Source organism: Papio anubis, chromosome 8 (assembly GCF_008728515.1).
Source record: "Papio anubis isolate 15944 chromosome 8, Panubis1.0, whole genome shotgun sequence".
In the NCBI taxonomy this organism is placed as follows: domain Eukaryota; kingdom Metazoa; phylum Chordata; class Mammalia; order Primates; family Cercopithecidae; genus Papio; species Papio anubis.
This window is the reverse complement of record NC_044983.1, coordinates 24,474,869-24,489,430: the sequence shown is the minus strand read 5'-3', so window position 1 is coordinate 24,489,430 and position 14,562 is coordinate 24,474,869. Positions and strand designations below refer to the sequence as shown.

The window sequence follows — 14,562 nt, the reverse complement described above, 5'->3', positions numbered from 1 at the left end:
AGAACAGAGTGAGCCTGACAGTTGGGCATCTGTGCAAACCACACGAGCGGCCCGGCAGGAGCAGTACCCGTCCAGTGGACAAGCGGCCCACGCAATCAGGACGGCCGGGAAGAGGCTGATGCTTCCAGCCACGTTTTGTCTCCTTGCCCTCATTTAGGCAGAGGTAAAGAAAGAGCACTGCCGGCTACACATGGTGGATCACGCCTGTAATCCCAGCACTTTGGGAGGCTGAGGCAGACAGATCACTTGAGGTCAGGAGACCAGCCTGGCCCACATGGTGAATCCTTGTCTCTAACAGAAATACAAAAATTACCCGGGCATGGTGGCACATGCCTGTAATGACTGCTCGGGGAACTGAGGCAAGAGAATTGCTTGAACCCAGGAGGCAGAGGTTGTAGTGAGCCGAGATTTCACCACTGCACTCCAGCCTGGGTGACAGAGGGAGACTCTGTCTCAAATGCATACATACATGCATACATACTTACATACATACATAAAATATTTTAAAAATAAAAAAGAAAGAGCACTGCCTAGCATCACTTTGGCAGGCTCATCTCCACAACCCGTGATCATCCTGTTCAGTTTTTATGATTTGGACCAGGTGGGCCCATGGCTTAAAGGGTGGGCCTGTGATCCACGCGGGCCCATCAGGATACTGCAAAGCCCTGGACACAGCAGTGGGGTGAGGCGTGAGCATGGGCCTGTGTAAGCAGGAGTATAGACTCCTAGTAGAAGGGTTGCTGCGGACTTTGGGGGAGACTGCTTCTTCTGGGATTGTCTTCTGTAAGCCAGATGCAACCAGGGTGGCCAGAGGGCAATCGTAGCCACCTCACAGTGAGATCCTTCCTGAGAAGGATGCTCTCTACTGAGGACATTAAAGTCACTCCACTCTACTTCAGACTTTGCAAGGAGACTCCTTGTTCCTCCTTTAAGCCAGAGGTTCTCTGACACTCTCAACTAGAGCTGCCTTCAAACACCTGTTGTGAGTTGAATTGGGTCCCCCTAAAAGATATGTCCAAGTCCTAACCCCAGGTATCTGTGAACATGGCCTTATTTGGAAATAGGATCTTAGCAGATCTGATTATGTAAAGATGAGGTCGTACTGAATTAGAGTGGGCCTCATAAGACAAAGGGGTTGGGGTGCACAGACACACACCGGGGAGGATGCCACATGAAAACAGAGGCGGAGATGAGGGTGATGTGTCTACAGGCCCAGGAACACCAGGAGTTGCCAGCAACTACCAGAAGCTGGGAGAAAGCCATGGAATTCCCCCTCAGATTCTCTCAGAACTCCCAGAAAAAAACAACCCTCCTGACACCTGATCCTGGCCTTCCATCTTCCAGAACCGTGGGGGGAAAAATGCACGTCGTTTCCATCTGCTTTGTGGTACCTTGTTACGGCAGCCCCAGGAGACTAATGCAACACCTCACGGATGTGCTGAGCGTGGTGACATCTCCCATCTCTTCCTTCCAGGAAACACGCCTGAGAGGCCTTTATGAAGGGGAAACTGTAGTCCGCCATATTTACCTGAAGATGCAGTTTGGGCAGCTGTTTCCATCACATGCATGGCCTCTGGACTCTCCTGCCCGATTCTTTCCCCAGTAGCTATGCTAAAAGCAATCTTAGAGTAGGCCCTCCTGATATCTGGCCTGGATTGATGTAAATCATCTGCCTTCTGATTCTCTCTTGACCCATCCTCCACACCACCTCTGTTTCCCAAACGGATTTTTATCATTCCTCGGATGAAACCTCTCTATTGATTGCCTACGTTCTATAAGAAAATTCCAAGCTCTTCAACATGTCACTCAAGGGTCTAAAGAGTCTCATACTCACTTCTCTCTGTCTTGTCTGCCCTCACTCCTCTGCCACATGCCCTGTACTTTGATTATATTAAATTTTTTTATTGTAGCTGAGAGCGGCGGCTCATGCCTGTAATCCCAGCACTTTGGGAGGCAGAGGCAGGTGGATCACTTGAGGTCAGGAGTTCAAGATCATCTTGGCCCACATGGTGAAACCCTGTCTCTACTAAAAATACAAAAATTAGCCAGGCATGGTGGCAGGCGCCTATAATCCCAGCTACTGGGGATGCTGAGGCAGGAGAATTGCTTGAACTCAGGAAGCGGAGGTTACAGTGAGCCGAGATCATGCCATTGCACTCTAGCCTGGGTGACAAAGCAAGACTCTGTCTCTAAATAAATAAATCAATAAATAAATAGACTGTAAATATTCCACACACTTTCACAGTTCCATGTTTTTGCAAATGCAGTTCTGCGCAAAATGTTCTGCCTGTTAGTTGGCTCACACAGGATTCAGTCTAGCCCCCTTCACCTACCTGCCCTCCCATATAGAAGAAGCTGGAAAAGTGAAATCCTGTCTTTTCCGGCTCCCTTGCTGCTAAGGATAGCCACATGACCCAGTTCTGGCTAGTAGGATGTAAGAGGAAATCCACAGGAAGGTTCCTGCTTTCCTGATAAAAGGGGATATCATAGCTGGTCTCCCCCGTCTTTCTCCTTTCAATGTGGACACGATGCCTGGAGCTGCTGCAGCCAATCTGCAGCCATGACTCAGAGGACAAGAGAATTCTAGAAACCTTAGTCCCAACACTACTGAGCCAATGTACCACCTTTAGTGCCTACCTCTGGGCTTATTATATGAGAAAATAACCTTCTATTTGTTTAAACCTTACTAGTCATGTGTTCTGTGACTTGCTGCTGAACGCATTTCTAACCAATACACTGATACTGTTCATCTTTCTAGATCTTTCTAGGCAGATTGTTGCTTCCTATGAGAAGTATTCCCAAATTTCCTGGTCAGACTATGACTTCCTTCTGGAAGCATCCACGACACTGTGTACTTACCTGGGTTGCAGTACACATGCTATAACTAATTGCTTACTTCCTGCATAGGCTGTGAGCTCTGATATTATTCTTTGTATAGAACAATATCATGCATGCTGGGACCTAGCAGAGTGGCTCACACAGAGCGGTGGCTCCTAAAATGCATTGCAAGTGAAGAATTCCATTTCCAGAAGGATATCATGCTATGTTATAACCTCTAGCTAGGCTTCTCACCCTTTGAAATCTACAGTGACTGACTCACCTTGCTAACTTATCTCTACAGGCAGAATGTGCTCTGCAAGCCAATCTATCCACCAGATATTTGTCGAAGTCTCAGGTACAAGCTGCTGTGCTATGCTCTGTACAGGATAAAAAAAGAAAGGGAATATTTTAATATGGAAGTTAATGTTTCCCTTGCATGTCTTAAATAACATAGCCAAGGGTGGCCAGGCGTGGTGGCTCATTTCTATAATCCCAGCACTTTGGGAGGTCGAGGTGGGCAGATCACTTGCGGTCAGGATTTCAAGGCCAGCCCGGCCAACACAGTGAAACCCATTCTCCACTAAAAATAAGAAAATTAGCCAGGTGTGGTGACATACACCTGTAGTCCCAGCTACGTGGGAGGCTGACGCAGAAGAATCTCTTGAACTTGGGAGGTGGAGGTTGCAGTCAGCTGAGATCATACCACTGCACTCCAGCCTGGGTGACAGAGTGACTCTCAAAAACAAAAACAAACAAACCAACAAAACATAGCCATGGGTGTGGAAGCAAGACATATTTGTAATATTTGCTTAGAACGGTAGTTCTCAATCCTGGCTGTGTTAGAATGACCTGGGAGCTTTAAAAACTACAAATGCCCAGGTGCTGTCTTCAGAGAGTCTGATTCAGCTGGTCTGGTCCCCTCTCCCTAACGCCTAATCGTATTTTTTAAAGTTTCCTAGGTGATTGTAACATATAACCAGGGTGTGCCTCCCTGATTTAAAAGAAGGATAAGTGTGGACCGGGAAGATTTCTTGGAGGATGTGACCTATGGGCCTTGAAGTACAGGGGACATTTGGACAACAGGAAGAAGAGGTATTTGAGGAATGAGGATTGCTGAGTGAGCAGAGGCAGGAATGAAGCTTCAGTGTGGCTGTCAGCCAATCAGCCACACTGGGGGATTTTTAAATTTCTACTAAAAATTGAAAAATAAAAAAATAAATTAGGCTCGGTGGCATGCATCTGTAGCACAGGTTGTTTAGGAAGAAGCAAAGGTAGGAGGATCACTTGGGCCTGAGAGGTTGAGGCTGCAGTGAGCCATGATCACGACACTACACTCCAGCCCAGGTGACAGATTAAAACCCTGTCTCGAAAACATTAAAACTAAAAATAAGTTCCAGCGCGCAGACACCAGAAGGAGACGATCTCAGGAGGCAGCAGAGGCAGTGGACAGTTGGGGAAACAGCCCTGGTCCCGGGCTCAGGAGACCTGCAACTCCCACCCTGATTTCATCCCCACTCCACTGTATGCCCGTGTGCATGGCATCCGCGGGGTCTGTCACTTCCTACCTGCAAACCAGATGCTTCCTGAGCTCCCTCCCGTGATCTTCCTGGTCTGATTTTTCACATTCATGTTCTGAACACCAGGCCAGGTCTGCATGAGTCAGGACAAAAGTTAGATGGCTGCCTCCCCTGTCCCGCCTGCCCCTTCACCCACAGCCGCTACACCTATGGAACTGGCAACCTCGCTGCACTGTGCAATGCAGAGGGGGAGGTAGAGGAGGGAAGTTGTTGAGAAATGGCATGAAAGACACCAGGTGAGCAGACAGCACTGTGCAAAAGAGGAGCTGTGCCGGACCCAGGGCCCCGCTGCCAGGTCACTGCATTGAGGGGGCTGCCCCTTGCCCAGGATGGCCTTGCACTGAGTGGAGTCATCTTGCTCCCCACAGCCAGGACTGACTGAGAAGAGGAGGCAAGGCCCTCGCCTCAAGGTATGACATCACAGCTTTGTGGTGTGGCTTATGTTCCAGAACCGTCCCCGGTGGATTAAGCCAAACATAAGCTTTACTTGAAACCTCATCTTTGCTGGGCCCAGCCCTTCCCCATATCTGTCCACTTACCTCTCTCCAGTACAGCTTTTCTTGCACAGCCCTCGTTCAATAAACCACATTCATGTTTGTCTCAGGGTCCGTTCCTAAACACTTGATCTAAGACGCCGTGCTTTCAATAAATAAAAGAAAATGCGGCCGGGCGCGGTGGCTCAAGCCTGTAATCCCAGCACTTTGGGAGGCCGAGATGGGCGGATCACGAGGTCAGGAGATCGAGACCATCCTGGCTAACATGGTGAAACCCCGTCTCTACTAAGAAATACAAAAAATAGCCGGGCGAGGTGGCGGGCGCCTGTAGTCCCAGCTACTCGGGAGGCTGACGCCGGAGAATGGCGTGAACCCGGGAGGCGGAGCTTGCAGTGAGCTGAGATCCGGCCACTGCACTCCAGCCTGGGCCACCGACGGATGAAACATGTATGGGAGGCGACCACAAAACAGGGGCTAAAGGAAACTCCCAGATTCATTTTAGAAAAAGAAGAAAGGAGAGTTACAAGAGTCTGATTGTGGGGCAGAGAAGCAGAGAAAGAGCAGCTTCCTGTTTGTGCCTGGAGTGCAGTACACTGAGCAGTGTTTTGCCTGGTTTATTTCCAAAGTATTGCAGGGCAGCTGAGAGCTTCCACAGTAAGGAGAAATCCATCTTTTTGACCAGCCCCGGTCAACTCACGCAATTCAGTAGACTCCACCTGTTTTGTTTTTCGGTTTTTGCTTTTTTTTTTTTTTTTTTTTTTAACAGAGTCTTGCTCTGTCACTCAGGCTGGAATGCAGTGCAGTGATCTCGGCTCACCGAAACCTCCGCCTCCCGGGTTCAAGTGATTCTCCTGCCTCAGCCTCCTGAGTAGCTGGGATTACAGGTACATACCACCACGCCCAGCTAATTTTTATATGTTTAGTAGAGATGGGGTTTCACCATGTTGCCCAGGCTGGTCTCAAAATCCTGGCCGCAAGTGATCTACCCTTCTCGGCCTCCCAAAGTGCTGGGATTACAGGTGTGAGCCACCGTGCCCAGCCAGTAGATCCTTTATGATGTACCTCACTTAAAAGCTACATTATAAAGGGAATGGTCAAACTCCAATAATGAATGTGGTCTTTTTCCTTTTAGAGACCAGACTGATCTACTAATAGTGTAATTCAAAGATAGCTATAAAGGCCGAAACCAGCCAAACCCTCCTGGCCCAACTGTGACCACTAAGGTTCCACCTACAAGGACCTAGTGAAAGTCTAATAAAAAGCTGCCTGACTGGGTGCAGTGGCTCACACCTGTATGTAATCCCAGCACTTTGGGAGGCAGAGGCGGGTGGATCACTTGAGTCCAGGAGTTCGAAACCAGCCTGGGCAATATGGCAAAACTCCATCTCTACAAAAAATACAAAAATTAGCTGAGCATGATTACACACAACTGTAGTCCCAGCTACTCAGGACACTGAGGTAGGGAGGATCGTTTGAGCTGGCAGGTGGAAGTTGCAATGAGCTGAGGTCTTACCATTGCACTCCAGCCTGGGCTAAAAGAGCAAGACTTTATCTCAAAAAAAAAAAAGAAAAATAAATAAATAAATAAATAACAGCACTGGGGTCATCACCAGATCAGCAAGCCAGGAAAAGGGTGCTGCCCAGACCCAGGGTGCCTGGCACTGGCACCCAGCCCCAAGTTCAGTCCAAGCACCTCCTGCCTCTAAGGGCTGGTTGGAGTTTGCTCCCTGATGGGAGACCTGGATTACCCAACCGTCCTCAGACCAAATAATACCTAAGCACTTGAGGCACTTCTGACTATTGTCAGCTGAGTCTTGGCTCAAGTTTTGTCGACAACACGGATTAATTTATAACTAAGGTTAAAAACTCTTAAGTGAAAGTTAACTGATTTGGCCCATTTTCAGGAGAGAATGAGAGACGCCTCAGGAGCAACTATCGTGGCTACTGGGGGGTCACATGAGGGATCATGTGGGGACAAGCCCAGATGGTGGACTCTTAAGGAAAACTGTTTATAAAATGAGCCCAGCATGGTGGCTCACCCCTATAATCCCACCACTCTGGGAGGCCAAGGCAGGAGGATCACTTGACACCAGGAATCCAAGACCAGCTTGGGAAACATGGCGAAATCCCACCTCTACAAAAAAACACAACACAATTGGTGCGGCATAGTGGCACATGCCTGTAGTCCCAGCTGCTCAGAAGGTTGAGGTGGGAGATCACCTGAGCCCAGGAGGTTGAGGCTATGGTGAGCGGTGATCACACGACTGCACTCCAGCCTGAGCGACAGAGTAAGACCCTGTCTCAAAAAAAAATAAACATAGAAATAAAATAAGCCTGCATCTCACTAAGGTGAATGTGTTTAGAGAACCATCATAACTGACGTTCACTGAGCACCTGGTGCTTCTGGGCAAAAGGTGGAATTTTTGCCCAGAAGCATACTCTACACGTATCAGCTCAGTTAATCCTCACAATAAACAGATACTATTATCATCCCCCTCCTTTTTTATTGTGGTAAAATCTACATTACATTTGCCATCTTTGTAAGTATACAGTCCAGTGCCAATTAAATGCACACGAATTGTTGTGCAATAATCACCACCATCCACCTCCAGAACGGTTTCATCTTGCAAAACCATAACGCTATGCCCATTAAGCAATAATTCCTCCCTCCCCTTCCCCCGCCTCTGGCAATGCCATCTACTTTCTGTCTCTATGAACTTGACTCCCCTAGGTACCTCATATAAGTGAAATCACACAGTACTTGTCTTTTTGTGTCTGGTTTATTTCACTTAGCATAATGTGCTCAAGTGTCACCCATGTTGTAAGTAGCATGTGTCCAAATTTCGTTTCTTTTTAAAGCTAGATAATATTCGCTTGTACATTCAGCCCCCATTGTTTATCCATTCATCCTTCGATGGGCACTTGAATTGCTTCCACCTTCTGGCTATTCTGAATAGTGCTGCTGTGAACGTGGGTGGCCAAGCATCCCTTCCAGCCCCTGCTTTCACTTCTTTGGGGGGTAGCCAGAAGTGCAACTGCTGATATTATTTACAGAAGAAGGAGAAATCAGGTGCAGGAGATTAGGCGACTTGCCTAAGTCTGTGTGACTAAGTGTCAGAACCAGGATTTCTCCCAAGCAGACTGGCTCCAAGGTCCTGGCTCCGGACCACTGGGCTCACTGCTTCTCACCTGTGCCTCTCACTTTCTGAGATGACCACACGTGGAAGGTTACAAAGAGTGGCCATGCTGACCAGCAGAGGGCATGCCTTGGCCTCTCACCGGGTCCCCCATCTTCTCTGCCCTCCACATCTGCGGCTTGCAGAGACCACAAACTGACATGAAGAAATATCCTTTAGAAGGGCCGGGCGCAGTAGCTCATGGCTGGGTGCAGCAGTTCACGCCTGTCACCCAAGCACTTTGGGAGGCCGAAGTGGGCGGATCACTTGAGGCCAAGAGTTCAAGAGCAGCCTAGCCCATGTGGCGAAACCTCATCTCTACTAAAAAAAAAAAAAAAAAAAAATTAGCCGGGCATGGTGGCAAATGCCTGTAGTCCCAGCTACTTGGGAGGCTGAGGCAAAAGAATCCCTTGAACCTGGGAAGTGGAGGTTGCCGTGAGCCGAGATCACGCCACTGAACTCCAGCCTGGGCAACAGAGCGAGACTGTCTCGAAAAAAAGAAAATAAATGTCCTTTAGAGACTGGATATTCCACTTCCCTCCACACAGCTGTAAAACAGAAATTGGTTCACTCCCTCCCCTGCCAAACCTGTCATTGTGTCCCATTGCTCTTAGAGATCAAAATCTCTAAGATTATTATGGTCCGCCCTGGTGTGATCCTGCTGCTTCTCTACCCCATCTTTGCTTCTCCCTGACATTCATATGTTTCCATCAGAGCCCACCTTCTTCCTATCCTCAGCCACGTGATCATACACTGACTAATGGCCACCCAAAGATATCAGGGCCTAATCCCTGGAACATGTAAATATTAATGTGGTGCAAAAGTCATTGCGGTTTTTGTCATTACTTTCAATGGCAAAAACCTCAATGACTTTTGCACCAACCTCATACTACCTAATAAGGAAAAAGGGCCTTTGCAGGTGTGATTAGGGTAAGGATTTTGAGATGAGGTGCTTGTCCTGGATTATCTGGGAGGGCCCCAAATGCCACCACAAGTGTCCTTATAAGAGAGAAGCAGAGGGAGACCAGACACACAGAGGAAAAGGCTATGTGAAGACCGAGGCTGAGGTCACAGCGATCCAGCTACAAGCTCTGAACTCCTGGAACCACAATGGCTACCTCAGGGCCTCTGCACTGCATACCTGCCCGTCTCTACCTCTGCATGGCTGGCTTCTTCCTGTCTTCACACCTCAGCACAAGTTTAGGTCTTGCCCCCTTGGAGAGACCGTTTCCGCCTTCCAGACCTCCCTAGCAAGCTCCCATCACACTCCATGACCCCACCCTATTTATTTTATTCCTACCCTATCACTACTATTATTTATTTCCTTCTATCTTATTTATGTCTTACTATAAACAGGCATTTCTAATTTGACATAAATATAATAAGATGCAGAGGTTTAGATTAGATCTTATTTTTTGCCTCCTGCTCTAATCCATCAGAGCAGGGACTGTCTCTGTCTTCTTTGATGCTGAAACCCCAGTGCCTGGAACACTGCTGTGTTTGCTAAGGATACCATAACAAAGTACCACACAGACTAGACGGCTTCAACCATGGAAATTTAACTTCTCAAAGTTCAAGAGGCTAGAAATCTATGGCCAGGGGTGGTGGCTCACACCTGTAATCCTAGCACCTTGGGAGGTTGAGGCGATAGATCACTTGAAACCAAGAGTTCGAGATCAGCCTGGCCAACACGGCAAAACCCCGTCTTTACTAAAATTACAAAAATTACAGCCAGGTGTAGTGGCTCACACCTGTAATCCCAACACTTTGGGAGGCCAAGGTGGGGTGGATCCCTCGAGGTCAGGGGTTTGAGACCAGCCTGGCCAACATGGTGAAACTCCGTCTTTACTAAAAATACAAAAAAATTAGCTGGGCATGGTGGCACATGCCTGTAGTCCCAGCTACTCAGGAGGCTGCGGCAGGAGAATTGCTTGAACCCTGGAGACGGAGGTTGCAGTGAGCTGAGATTGCGCCACTTCACTCCAGCCTGGGCCACAGAGTGAGACTCTGTCTCAAAATAAATAAATAAATAAAATAGAAGAAGTCCAAGATCAAGGTATCAGTGGATTTGGTTTCTTCTGCAGCCTCTTCCCTTGGCTTGCAGAGGAGTAGCTTTCTGGCCGTGTCCTCGCATGGCCTCAGTTCGTGTGCATCTGTGGTGTCTCTTTCTGAGCGTCCTAATCTCTTCTCGTGAGGACATCAGTCAGATTGGATTAAGGACCAGGCTAATCACTTCCTTCTAACTTAATCACCTCTTTAAAAGTCCTGTCTCCAAATCTAATCCCAGAGCTTCAACAATGGTGAATGTGGGGAGGCGCGATCCAGCCCCCAGTAACCACCTCACATATGTTAATGGTGGGCATGTGGCAGCCGTGCTGTTAGGTGAATGCTAATGCTGTGATCACACCAACAGAAACATAAATGGAAGAGGGAAGTTGGAAAGCCGCAAAAGAAAAACTCACATGGACAGAAAACACATAAAAAGATGTCCAATCTCACTAGACTCAAAGAAAATACATATTAAGGTAACAATGAGACACTATCACTTGCCTAACAAAATGACTGAGATTTAAAAGTGGACAATAGTGGCTTGTAGGAGTGCAGAGGTGGTACACGCCTTCTGCAAAACAGCTTGGCATGAAGCACAAAGTACAGAGTTCCATGGGATGGGCGGTCTCCCTTAAAGAAGTGACCTGAAGGTAATTCTTAGTCAAGTGAAGAGAGAGAGAGGAACAAATGAGGCAGAAAGAACAGTCTGATTAAAAGCCTCAAACCACAAAGTACAGTGCCTTCAAAGAGGTAGGAGAGCCCTATTCAACAAAGTACTGGAAGTCCTAGCCAGGGCAATCAGGCAAGAGAAAGAGATCAAAGGCAACCAAATTGAAAAAGAGAAAGTCAAATTGTCCCGGTTTGCAGATGACATGACCTTACATCTAGAAAAATCTAAAGATTCCACCAAAAATCTTAGATTTGATAAATGAATTGAATACAGTTGCAGGATGCAAAACCAATATACAAAAATCAGTGGCATTTCTGGCTGGGCTTGGTGGCCCATGCCTATAATCCCAGCATGATTGAGATGCCGAGCTGGGAAGATCGCTTGAGGCCAGCAGTCTGAGATCAGCCTGGGCAATATAGCAAGACCCCATCTCATTTTTTCAAAATTAAAATTTCAAAAATGAGGGAAAGGAAAGCACAAGGAGCCGCCGCTGCCAGTATAACAGTGCCTGGAGCCGGGAGGAGATCCGGGCCGCCTTGCGGCCTTCCCTGCATCCCGCCACCAGCCGCCTCTGTCCTCGCACCTATTCCAACAATCTCTTAAAACATGGTGGATTAGGCCGGGCGCGGTGGCTCAAGCCTGTAATCCCAGCACTTTGGGAGGCCGAGACAGGTGGATCACGAGGTCAGGAGATCGAGACCATCCTGGCTAACATGGTGAAACCCCGTCTCTACTAAAAAATACAAAAACACTAGCCGGGCGAGGTGGAGGGCGCCTGTAGTTCCAGCTACTCGGGAGGCTGAGGCAGGAGAATGGCGTGAACCCGGGAGGCAGAGCTTGCAGTGAGCTGAGATCCGGCCACTGCACTCCAGCCTGGGCGACAGAGCCAGACTCCGTCTCAAAAAAAAAAAACAAAAAAACAAAAACAAAAACAAAAAAACAAAAAACATGGTGGATTAGTAGGAAGTTCTAGGTATGTAGAGACATGCCTCACCCGAGGATATTAAAAAGGCATATGAGAAACTGGCTCTGAAGTGGCACCCTGATCAAAATCCTTAGAATAAAGAAGAAGCAGAGAGAAAATCCAAACAAGTAGCACAGGCGTTATGAGGTGCTGTCAGATGCTAAGAAACGGGACCTCAATGACAAATATGGCAAAGAAGGATGAATTGGTGTAGGGGGAGGTGGAAGTCATTTTGATGGTCCATTTGATTTTGGCTTCACATTCCGTAACCCAGATGGTGTCTTCAGGGAATTTTTTGGTGAAAGAGATCCATTTTCATTTGATTTCTTTGAAGACCCTTTTGAGGACTTCTTTGGGAATCGAAGGGGTCCCTGAAGAAGCAGAAGCTGAGGGACGGGGTCGTTTTTCTCCACATTCAGTGGATTTCCATCTTTTGGAAATGGATTTTCTTCTTTTGATACAGGATTTACTTCATTTGGGTCACTAGGCCAGGGGGACCTCACTTCATTCTCTTCTACATCATTTGGTGGTAGTGGGATGAGCAACTTCAAATCGATATCAATTTCTATGAAAATGGTTAACGACAGAAAAATCACTACGTTTCCTAAGGCCTTCCCAACCATGCGGGACTGTGAGTCAATTAAACCTCTTTCCTTTAGAAATTACACAGTCTCAAGCATTTCTTTATAGCAGTGTGAAAATGAACGAATACACTCTCCTTTCTTTTTCACCTCCCCTTTATCCCTCACAGCTCCCCTAATCCCCTCCCAAGGAACAGGGATTCTCACACAGGTGCCACGGCAGGACCCATGCTTACCAAGCCTCTGGCTCTTTCTTCCAGCTCCAGAATCCCTAGGTTTCATTTTGGAAACAAATTTATGTCTAGCTATTAATAATGTTTCATAGCATTACTTCATTTATGTAATATATTTGCACTTAAATTTGACTTCAAGAGACTACAAAGAGAATTGTTGAGAATGGTCAAGAAAGGTAGAAGTTGAAGATGGCCAGTTAAAGCCCTTAACAATAAGTGGTAAGGAACAGCTGCTGTGCTTGGGTAACGAGTAATTCAATGTATGCACTTAATAGAAATGTTAAACTGTAACAAGCATCATTTGAGGATTAACAGGCACTTTTTTTTGAAGACTTCAAATGAACTCCACTTTCAGTATTATACCAAATCTAAAGAATTTACAAACAACTCATCAGAACCTCTATTTGTCATAGACTTTTGAGTTTATTGTTGGGACAACATAAGAGGACCATTTTTTTGTCTTTAAAATTCTTGTAAATCTCTGTATGCTCTTTGCTTTTTTATTAAACGTACTCCAAGGTGACCCTGACTGTTTAGCGTAGGACAAGATTGCACACTAACACCAGCATGGATCTGCTTTTCCATTGTGTCTGAAATGTGAGCCACGTGGTGTCAGTCTGCTGTGAAGTTAACATTGCCAGGACAAATCTTCTACAGAAATAATTTCAATTTATTTTCAGTATTTAGTAGTGAAAGATATTAATGCATTAATGGTAATACATTCTGGTTTAATATAAATTAAAAGTGGCCGAGTGTGGTGGCTCACGCCTGTAATCCCAGCACTTTGGGAGGCCGAAGCGGGCAGATTATTTGAGGTCAGGAGTTCGAGACCAGCCTGGCTAATATGGTGAAACCCCGTCTCTACTAAAAATACAAAAGTTAGCCGGGCGTGGTAGCGAGTGCCTGTAGTCCCAGCTACTCGGGAGGCTGAGGCAGGAGAATCACTTGAACCCAGGAAGTGGAGGTTGCAGTGAGCCAAGATCATGCCACTGTACTCCAGCCTAGGTGACAGAGCGAGACTATGTCTCAAAAAACAAACAAACAACCAAAAAAAAAAAACGCTGCCCTTGTATGTTTATCACAGCACTATTCATAATGTGGTCTGATCAGATTTGCGTTTCAGAAAGAGTATAGTGACCAAACCAAGGGAGGAGCAGCAGGAAGAAAAGAAAGTCGTGGGACACTGGAAAAACAATGGAGTCAGAATCAACAGACCGGTGACACAACAGACCTGCAGGGAAGGAAAAGAGAAGGAAGTGTGGGTCCCGCCCAGTTTGGGGCTTGAGCAGGTGAGTGGTGGCAACTCTTACCAGGGGAGATAGGGAACAGGAGGAGGGGCTTCAGGGGAAAAGACTGGCATGTCTTATCCTAGACATGATGAGACTGAAGTCCTGTGAGAGATCCTCGGGAAGTCCCAGCAGGCAATAAGCAAATAAGGGTATTATCTATAAGTCAAAACGGGAAGTCAAAACGGGAAGCCAAAACCTATGTTAGGAAGACATTGCACAAGTGGGGTGCCCAGGACCGGTCCACCCAGCCCCAGCCTCATAGCCGTGACCAACTACTATTGCATCAGTTTGGTACTAAAGCATCAGGAACCAAGGTAGAGGCCATAGGCCTGCCTGAACATGGACATGTTACAGGCTCCAGGGTGTCCCAACAGCTTGGAAGTTGAGCCCTGTCTCTAGATAAGGCTGATTCTGGGAGAAAGGCTTTCACAGACATTTTATAAGATCCAAAAATTATAGCATTATATCTTCCGTAGAGGGTCTTCTCCACACTGTCAACACTTACCTGCAGATTAGAGTCGGGGGAGGGTGCCTTCTCAGAAGACACAATTTTTCTCTTTACCATAGGTGTTGGCAAACCTTTTCGCAATTTATCATTTATCTTTTGACTTTGTTTATGGTATTTCTTATACATAAGTTTAATGTTTTTGGTAATCAAATTTATTTTTATTTTTTACTTACTTTTTTTTTTTTTTTTTTTTTTTTTTTT

General features: G+C 46.8%; 1 pseudogene; it reads left to right on the top strand.

Annotated features, from left to right (window-relative positions):
* Positions 1-11,734: 11,734 nt before the first annotated feature.
* On the top strand, positions 11,735-12,818 carry LOC103886695 (annotated as a pseudogene).
* Positions 12,819-14,562: the final 1,744 nt, after the last annotated feature.